This window comes from Ixodes scapularis, unplaced genomic scaffold (genome assembly GCF_016920785.2).
Source record: "Ixodes scapularis isolate PalLabHiFi unplaced genomic scaffold, ASM1692078v2 PGA_scaffold0__279_contigs__length_252992795, whole genome shotgun sequence".
Taxonomy (NCBI): domain Eukaryota; kingdom Metazoa; phylum Arthropoda; class Arachnida; order Ixodida; family Ixodidae; genus Ixodes; species Ixodes scapularis.
The window spans coordinates 28452231-28461191 of record NW_024609835.1 but is presented as its reverse complement, the minus strand read 5'-3'; the positions used below and the strand labels follow the sequence as shown (position 1 = coordinate 28461191).

At 46.7% G+C, this 8961-nt stretch overlaps 1 long non-coding RNA gene across 1 annotated transcript; it reads left to right on the top strand.

The window, feature by feature from the left end:
• The first annotated feature begins 974 nt into the window (after nucleotides 1-974).
• On the top strand, nucleotides 975-2848 carry LOC120844328. Its single transcript, XR_005716368.2, has 3 exons — nucleotides 975-1020; nucleotides 1701-1844; nucleotides 2823-2848. It is a non-coding gene; the product is annotated as an uncharacterized LOC120844328 (long non-coding RNA).
• The last annotated feature ends 6113 nt before the right edge of the window (nucleotides 2849-8961 follow it).

Below are 8961 nucleotides of genomic sequence, written 5' to 3'. Positions count from 1 at the left end.
AGGAAAAAGTCTAAGGGCCGGTTGCACCAACGTCGCTTAGCGCAAAGCGGAGCTTAGCTGGGAACTTAAGCTTAGTTTCGGTTTTGTTCGGTTGCACCAAACTCGCTTATCGCTAAACCTAGCACTAAACTACGCTTAACTTAAGCGCTCAACATTGGGCGCTTTGCTTCTGGTTGTTTCTTAATCCTGGGGATCTATGTTGGACAAATGTTTCGTTTCTCCTAAAAGAAACGGAAGTGACGACTTCGCGTCTGATTGGTTGAGGCTCGAATGACGAAAGTTCCCTACGAAAATGTGGGCGGAGACGGCGAATTGCCCCCACCGGAAGTGACATCACTTTGACGTATCGTTTCCTCGGTGTTTCGTCTGAAAAGGGAACGAGTCTGTCGATGGTCTCTTCGCGGTAGCGAAATTGGAAACACGGCGTCTCGGAGGCAGAGCGACAGTCTTTCTATTGTTCAACTTTTTTTTTCCGTCCGGAAAGGCTCCACCGGCTGCACCGCGACACCGCGATGCCTTTGAACTACCGGAGGAAGCTTTTCGGAGGTAGTACCGTCTCACCAAGAATGTGGTCCGTTGATTGTGCGACGAACTGCGCGAGGAGCCAGAGTTGAGGCTGCGAGGTTCATGGACGGTGATGTCTGTGGAACAGCAAGTATTGTGCGCACTTCGCTTTTACGCCACGGTGAGCAAACTGTGCGGGGAGCTTTCAGGGCATGGTGGCGAGCGAAGAGCACATAGCGAGGAATCAGGCTACAGTCGGCATCGTTGTGCGGGCTGTGTCCCTCGCTATTGTGCAGCGTCTGGGGATCCGGCGCGGCTAGATCGACTTTCCCCATGACAACCGGCAAGAGGGACGACGTCGAGAGGGGCTTCCAACGGCTCGGCAGGATACCCGGCGTCATCGGTTGCGTCGACGGGACGATGATCGCCATCGTCGGCCCGTCAGAGAACGACCCCACCGTCACGAAGGCGGCGTATTGGTGCCGCAAACAATTCTACGCTCTGAACGTGATAGGGGTATGTACGATCACATATATACTACGTCTCACCTTAGCATGAGTGCAAGCGCGAACGGCTTGACTGGAGCACTCGCTGCACGACCGCTCGTGCAGCCGTCGGGGCTTTATCCAAAGCAGCTAGCTCGCGCTTTTAGCTATAGATCAATGACCGTTCTGAATGGGTTTGAAAAAGAGCGTAACGCTAATACGGTGTGGATATGCCATTTTATAAATGAGAGTTGTGAATTGTTAGTACTCGTTCATCCTCCGCACAAGCGTTTGTTCGACGAAAGAAGGGAGGGTTTGTTAGCTGAAGAGCTTTCGATCTCTGTTTGTTTTCATGTCGTGTTAAGCTTTTAAGCATTAGTCCCTATCCTGCATGATAAAATGTAAACTCTCCTTTGAAGAAAAAAAAATTTGCCTAAACTATTACGTGGATCAAAGGTAGTGGCTATTTATCATATAATTTTAATCTTTGTAACGGACAGCGCTCTGCCTGTGTCCTCCTTCATTCACTTCGTCGTTTTTTTTTTTTTTTTTTTGCGCTGTTTTAATACTTTAAATTTGTAAATTACATAATTTATGGTGTTGTGTTGGTCAGCATGTAAATAGTGTTTGACAGGGCCCCATGACAATGAGTGCAATCAATTGTTTGTGGATTCAGTTGAATTAATGTCGACATATGTCTCACTATTGCAGGTGTGACGCCGACTGCCGGGTGATGAGCATCGATCGACCCACGGTATCCTGGGTCGTTGCACGACTCCTTTGCGTGGCGCTACTCATGGCTCCGGAGCAACTTCGAGCAAGGCCGGCTGATAGACGATGGCAGGCTCCTGCTCGGTAAGCATACTTTATTTGTTGGTTCTGTACATGATGGCTCTGCACCACTTATAAGCTACAATATCACATCTACTGTTCCAAACATGAATAACTGGCATGCGCTCTGGCCATACCTGTGACACGTCTCCTTGGAAACACTCTGACGTAGCTGTCAACTACGGGGGGGGGGGGGGGGGGGGGGGGGAGAGGTTAGGTTGCAAACAGCAGTTTTACCTACTTAGTTGTCAACAATTTTAAAGGAATAGTACAACGAAATTTCTGTGCTTATTTTTTGGTCTATACGTGTTCAAAAGAGCAGTATCACATCGGACACATCCATATCTTGTTAAAAAAGGCACAAAAAGGCATTTAAAAAAAATTAGGCGATTAGCAAAGAGCAATTTCTAGATGTCGCTAAAGCCGTTTGTAATGCCCGTCTAGGAACCTTGACAGGTGGTGATGATAACTGTCTTACCTAGAACTATACATGCTTTGAACCTGACGTCATACGGACAGCTATACGGCGAGCACAAAAGTGGAGGGAGGAACTCCACACTCAACGGGACTCTCTTTTGTGTGTCCCAAGATGATAGAAGATTAACCCGTCGCTAAAAATTCACACAAAGCAGCTTTGGGGTTAGTTGCGGTGGCCCGATCGCTGGCGTGCTTCGACCGCTTTGGTTGCTGGAACAGCTAGGGCATCCTGACGACGTCTGCCTCACCGCAGCTTTGCTCATCCCGAGATAAACTACTTCACAATTGCACCGGATTTGACGTGCTCTCAGCTGGCTGCTCTCCGAGCGCTTGCCAGTGTGGGCTGTTTATAATGAAAAATACAGCCATCAGGCTCAAAATATAAATGTGCGATTGTCATTTACGGGTATTGTGGATCATATTCAGCCTATTTCTGAACACGACGGGTATATTTCAACTGTCGTTGAAGTATTCTTTTAAAGAGAACAGCGTTAATATCTTACATTTCCTTCTCTGACTCTGCAGGTGACAGCGGCTATGCCTTGGAGCCTTGCCTCATCACCCCTGCCCCTGGATTCCACGCGACCTCCACCGCTTGCGGCCGGTTTAATAAGGCACATTCTTCGATAAGGTCCGTTGTGGAGCGCTGCATTGGGCTGTTGAAAAGCAGATTCCAGTGTCTGCAAAGGCATCGGACTCTGTATTATCATCCAACAACAGCCACCGTCATTATATCGGCGTGTGCAGTGCTCCACAATATCTGCCTTTCATCGAGGGAGCCAGAATCGGAGCCAGACTGTGACCCTGACAAGCCAAGGTTGGAGTCTGGGCCACGCTCGGAGGGGTCAGTCGCGGATGACGAGAGGCTGGCTCCTGCCCACCCTCGGGTCAGCCTCTCGGACAGGGGCAGGGCTCTGAGGCAGCGCCTTGTTGCCCAGTTCGGAACCTGCCACGGCCGTGCCTCCCTGGAGCCCCACGGAAGCCATGATGGCAGTTGCGCCCACCAGGGACACCACCAGCGTTAAGGAGTCCGTCGCCACAACGGAGGTCCCGCCCATCAGGGACGCCACCGACGACAGCGAACCCCTCGTCGTCCTCACCTCGACTGACGCCCTCGCCACCAAAGATGCCCCCCCCCCCGTGGCAGCATGTGCTTCAGTTGTTGCTCCACAGTCATGGCCGTCCATAAGCTCCACAGTGTCAACTCCAACGCTTTGCCCAGTTTATCGCACAACCACCGTGTTACCTTTACGGACATGTAGAACTGCCTCCGAAAAGCTATTCGGTGCATCACGGTGATGTTGATAGAGCCTTTTTTTAATTTGCAAGCAGGGTGCGTAAGATGCGTGGGACAATAACAGAAGGTTTTGTAGGGTTATTTAGCTAGCCAATGGGGCATCTGGCTCGCCCTTGTAGGAAACGGAGAACTCAATGAGGCTACTGGTGAGACCTGTTTTGCTTCTTTTACTGCAATATATTGTTTGTATCGGGTTTGGACATTGATTCATTTTCTCTACACTTCCATTGCCCTGCTCTATTTTACAATCTATTATGGCTACCACAGAGCCAAGTGTATTACTCGATAATCGCATATTGGATTTGTGTCTGTTTGAATGTATAAAGAAGACAACAAGCAGTTTGTCTCTGAAAGTGCTTTCTTTTTTTTATAACAATGCCGTAACGTGAAAAATAAACATGTTTGAAAACACAGGTTGCAATACTTTCTTTAAAGTGAAATTGAGCATGGACTAGTAAACAGTGTATAAACTCTTTGCCATTATCCAGGATATATCACAGACATTATTTCACACTTCACTTAATTCAGCACACTGCCATTTCGTTTGTGTTTTGTCGCACATGGAAGCATGACAGATTCTATAGTAGAGAAATGTTGAGATCAACAATGATATAAGAAAACAAACAAACAACACAGGGACACAGACGAAGGAAACAGGACAAGACGCACTTTCAACTGAAGTTTATTGGAAATTCAACTTAAGTTGAGAGTGCACCTTGTCCTGTTTCCCTTCGGCCGCGTCCCTATGTTTTTTTCGTCGCTTTTTCTGTTTGCAATGAACGAACTGGCCCAAATCTCCACTTTATTACGATATAAGAAAAATGGCAAACCCGGAGGCTAGTTTCAGGCGGGTGCCAAGTTGTGGCTAGGGTGCAGGCCTCTTGGTTTCAAATAAAGAAAACCCGGGAGCGCCCAGGGCCGAGTCCTCGCCCACCAGCGTCAAAATACGTGAGTATGATGACGCCAGTGAGCGCACCCGGGCGCCTCCGCCCCCTGTTTGCCTGCGGGTAAAGGAAGTAACTATGAGTAGACTACGCAAATTACCTCGCCTGTTTCGCCAGCTCCGTAGCCCGCGCCCGCGCCTTAGACACCCGCATGGCCAAGTAGCGTTTCCAACCTTCCGGCTCCTTCCTTGGAGGCCCGAGGAAGTTGAGCCGGGAGGTTAGCTCGTTCCAGAGCGTCTCTGGACAGCGCCGGGCTCAGCTCAGTTGCGCCGCGTACCAGAGAGGCCACATCCTCCCGTTTCATGAGCAGTCATGAGCGCCAGTAATTTGAACTAGGCGCTCATCCGCGTCCCGCATGTTGTTCTAACCTTTTATGCGAGTTTATTGCATCTAATATTTTCTAGAACCGCTACAAAATCAGTTGTTCATTTCAATAGAACACGTGTATTTTTTTAGTTTGACAAGTTTCTTTAAAAAAGAGCCGATGTGAAGGTCACCGCCGCAAGGGATTGGCTGCCATCGCTTGAGTAAAAGCAGAAAATGCCTTTCCGGTTGCCGGAGAAACGGACGCTTGCGTAGGGACTAGGTACCACCGGGAAAGCGTAGGTACGGCAGGGGGACAGCGTAGCTACTTCCGCTCTTCGGCGGTTGGCTCTTGACGCCTCTCAAGTGAGTGACAGACGCCAATCTTGCCATGTCGTCACGGCGTCATAGAGGGCGGTTTCGCGGTGTGCGCCGTTGCTTGGTTACGCGTCACCTGCCACTACGTCACTTCTGTTTCTAGTTTCTCGAAAGTCCAACATAGGTCCCCAGGATTAAAAACATGGCGGCTGGTTTGTCACGGTCGACGCGGTGGACGAAATTGGTTGTGCAAAGTGTTTTAGGCTACATCAGCGTGAAAGTCTCGACAAAATGACTTTCGATTGTGACAAGGATGCAAAATATTGTCGCGTGAAGTGTTTATCGACCCCTGTTTTCAAGTTGGCTCTCCACTTTCAGGGCGTGTTAGCCCTAACCGAGAAACGTACAGAGCTGTGGGGCTCACGTCTGTATTCCCGTTGGTTCTTCTGTCAACGAGCTTATTCGTATGTACTTACTAATTTTCGCATAGCTGTAACGTATTGTTATTTACCACCTTGTTTATTTACACTTGCAGCGCGTATCCTTCAATCTGATCAGCGCGTTGAATAGTTGCAGTACATGATCTCGGCGATCAGCTGATTGTCGACACCTCTGCCGTTTGCATTAGATTGCGGCGCTTTTAAGTAATAAAACAGCGAAAATTCAATTTCTTTCGTTTTCTGAGTTTTGAGACAATCTTCAGTGAATTTTCCTTATCTCGCGAGTAGAATCTTGGTTTCAGAAAACTGTATCGTTCCATAACTGTAACTTTTTTGGTGGTCGCATTTTTTTTATATGCTTTGCTTTATATCTTTCATTCGTTTCCCGAGAACGAGATACTGTTGTTTCCGAGTTGTGCTCTGTGATGGTGTTTTCCCTTTACTTTTGTCGTTTGTTGTCATTGTGACGATGGTTGAGACTAGATACCGGAACACGTTTTCAATAAAATTCAGTTGAAAGTTGCGCCTTGTTGTGTCCTCCGTAACTTTTTTAATGATCGCGATTTTTTAGGAATATTTTGCTTTATATCTTTCATTCGTGGTGACGACAAATCGTAACGACTACTATGTTAGATTCGTTCATTGCTGTATCGGGGCAGGCTGGGGCAGGTGATGCGAAGAGACGACCGTTCTTATCGGCACGATGTGATGTACTAGTGGGAGTTTTCTTTTTCTTTTTTTTTTTTCTGAACTCGACAGTGTGAAACTGAAGTCCGTTTGAGGCTGCAGCGGATGTTCAACGACGGTACAGTGCAGTTCTGTCACCTTGCTGATAGCAACGAGTACCGTCGATGCAAGGACTCTTGACCTGACCTCTCGACGACTTCTATTCGAAGATTTCCGGGCATTTTCGCAGCTGCCGTGGCGAGTTCGTCACTGTTTTGAACTTCATCGGTCTCAGGCTTGACTTGGTTTTAGCAGTCATCTTACCTGCCTACTTATATCCATGATGTTTTGTCTTCAGCGATGTAGCGAGTAGAGTGTCCTTCTCGCGTTCGGTGAGATTTGGGGCCCCCGATGGCTCCTTCGCCTCAAAATGTGAGCACGAAAACTACTACCACTGTCAAAATATCCTGTTATCAACCGATATTAAACACACAATCAAAAATGTAAAGAGCATTCGTGTTTATTCGAAGCTTTGACTTCTGTTATTGAAAGTTAAACGAAAAAATGATTGAATTTGGAGGCCTTTAATTTGTTACTCACCGAAGAAATACAGCGAAAAGCAGACGCCGACGACGACTACTACGGCAGTTTTTCTTTTTTCTTTTTTTTTTTTGTTTACATCACGTGATTCCTCTCCGCCAATCGTATTCGTCGCTCTGAGCGTTCCCTAGTTTGCTCTGTTTGTCCCTAGATTCCCTACGCAAATCCAGCGCTTAGCTAGGGGCGCGTCTGTAAAGCCGGCTTAACGTTGGTGCAACCGGAATTTAAACCCGTGCTTACCTAAGCTCGGTTTAGGGCGCTAAGCCGGCTTAGGAAAGCGCCGCTTTGGGTTAAGGTAAGCGGCGTTGGTGCAACCGGCCCTAAGTAACCGGGCATGAATCTCTGAAAACAGAAATTAAACCTAAACACATGACTAAGAACATATGAAGCCGTATACACGCTACGAAATGCTCATTATTTTACGAACGAGTCCGTATGTGCACAAAATAAACCGTACTTCCTAAGCGTCAGATACTAAATCGTATATATGTATATGCACTGCATATCTGTTTGACATAAGAAAATATGACAATTAAGTATCAAGTTCGGCATTTCAAACTCAAAGCCGAAAGCAAAAGCTCTAGAGGAATTCTCTAACGATCAGCATTTTCCCGCATTGGGAGGAAGTAAGCGCTGTCACAACATTTGTAGATACGGACTTCTAACTAACTTTTTTAAAGTTATTGTTATTTGTCATGGTTGTATATTGAGGTAACTGCTAACGATGAATAGAAAACCTTACATAAGCCTAAATCCTGCTGAGCAGTGCCTGTGCGAAGTCCCGTTGAAAACCCTCATAGCACGAGATTCTAGTCTTAATAGCGGCCATACAATCATAATATTACAATTTCTGTTGGTAGTTCCTGGTAGACTACTGTATTACCTAACTGTGAATAAAAAATAAAAGAAATAAAAGCTGAGTTTCTTTAGAAAATCTACTCCAAACTTGCTAGTTTTTTTCGAAATGTTCGTTTTTCAGGCGTATGTTGCGCATTATATACTTATATATGGAAATTTCACTGGACCACAGAAAGTTAACATCAATGGGAACAAAAAAAATTAAAAAAAGAAAGAACAAATGACCTTTTTCTTTTCAATTACGAAATATAAAATTAAGAAAAAAGTTTTTTTACAGAATTTAAAAATTTGTAAACATTATTTTATGAAGACTAATCAAAATAAAACAGCACAAGTCGGTAGCACATGTATAGGCCTACATGCATATAGTATGCAATAAGCAAAATGTATAATGAATTCTGAGAAACAAGGCTACAAAGGTGTGATGTTTGGCTTTTTTTTTCTGGGAAGAAATACGCCAAAGCAGAAAAAAATATACCATCCCTATTGAAAAAACCAGCACAAGCTGGTCCCAGCATCCCAGCTTCATGCTGGGTTATTGCCCCAGCATGCCCAGCTTGTCGTGCTGGTCCCAGCACAAGCTGGTCCCAGCATCCCAGCCTCATGCTGGTCCCAGCATCCCAGCTTCATGCTGGGCTATTGCTCCAGCATGCCCAGCTTGCCGTGCTGGTCGAGCTGGTTGGATGCTGGGTCGTGCTGGGTGAATGCTCGGCAAATGCTGGGTCATGCTAGGTGAACTGCCCATGCTGGTTAGGCTGACGTACTTCCCCACCATTTTAACCAGTTTAAATAAATACACACGATAAACAAGCCGAACTCTTCAGAAAAGCCAGCTTGGCATCGAATTTATTATTTTCGTATTTGCGGTCTGCACATGAACTCAGATGATATACATCCACTGCGCTGACACAGTACTAACCGGCGCAGAGTGCAAAACAAACAAGGCTATTAAAACTAGATTGCTTATCTCTCAACACGAAAAATACTAGACACACGCCAAAAACAGGCAATAACAATAAAAAATACTACACGGATGAGAAAAGCGAACCTGGGTCCCGCCTATAATGGGGGCGAAGCGTCCTCTTGCGTAGTCGGCAGAGACGAGGAAATCCGTGCGGCTTGGATGGCATTGGCGAAACTCCTCGGCACCACCGTATTCACGAGCAGACGGATGTTCGAAGACACGAAACGAGGACTCCGTCGGGGCATCCGATTTCTTCCCGCGCTGAACGGACTGC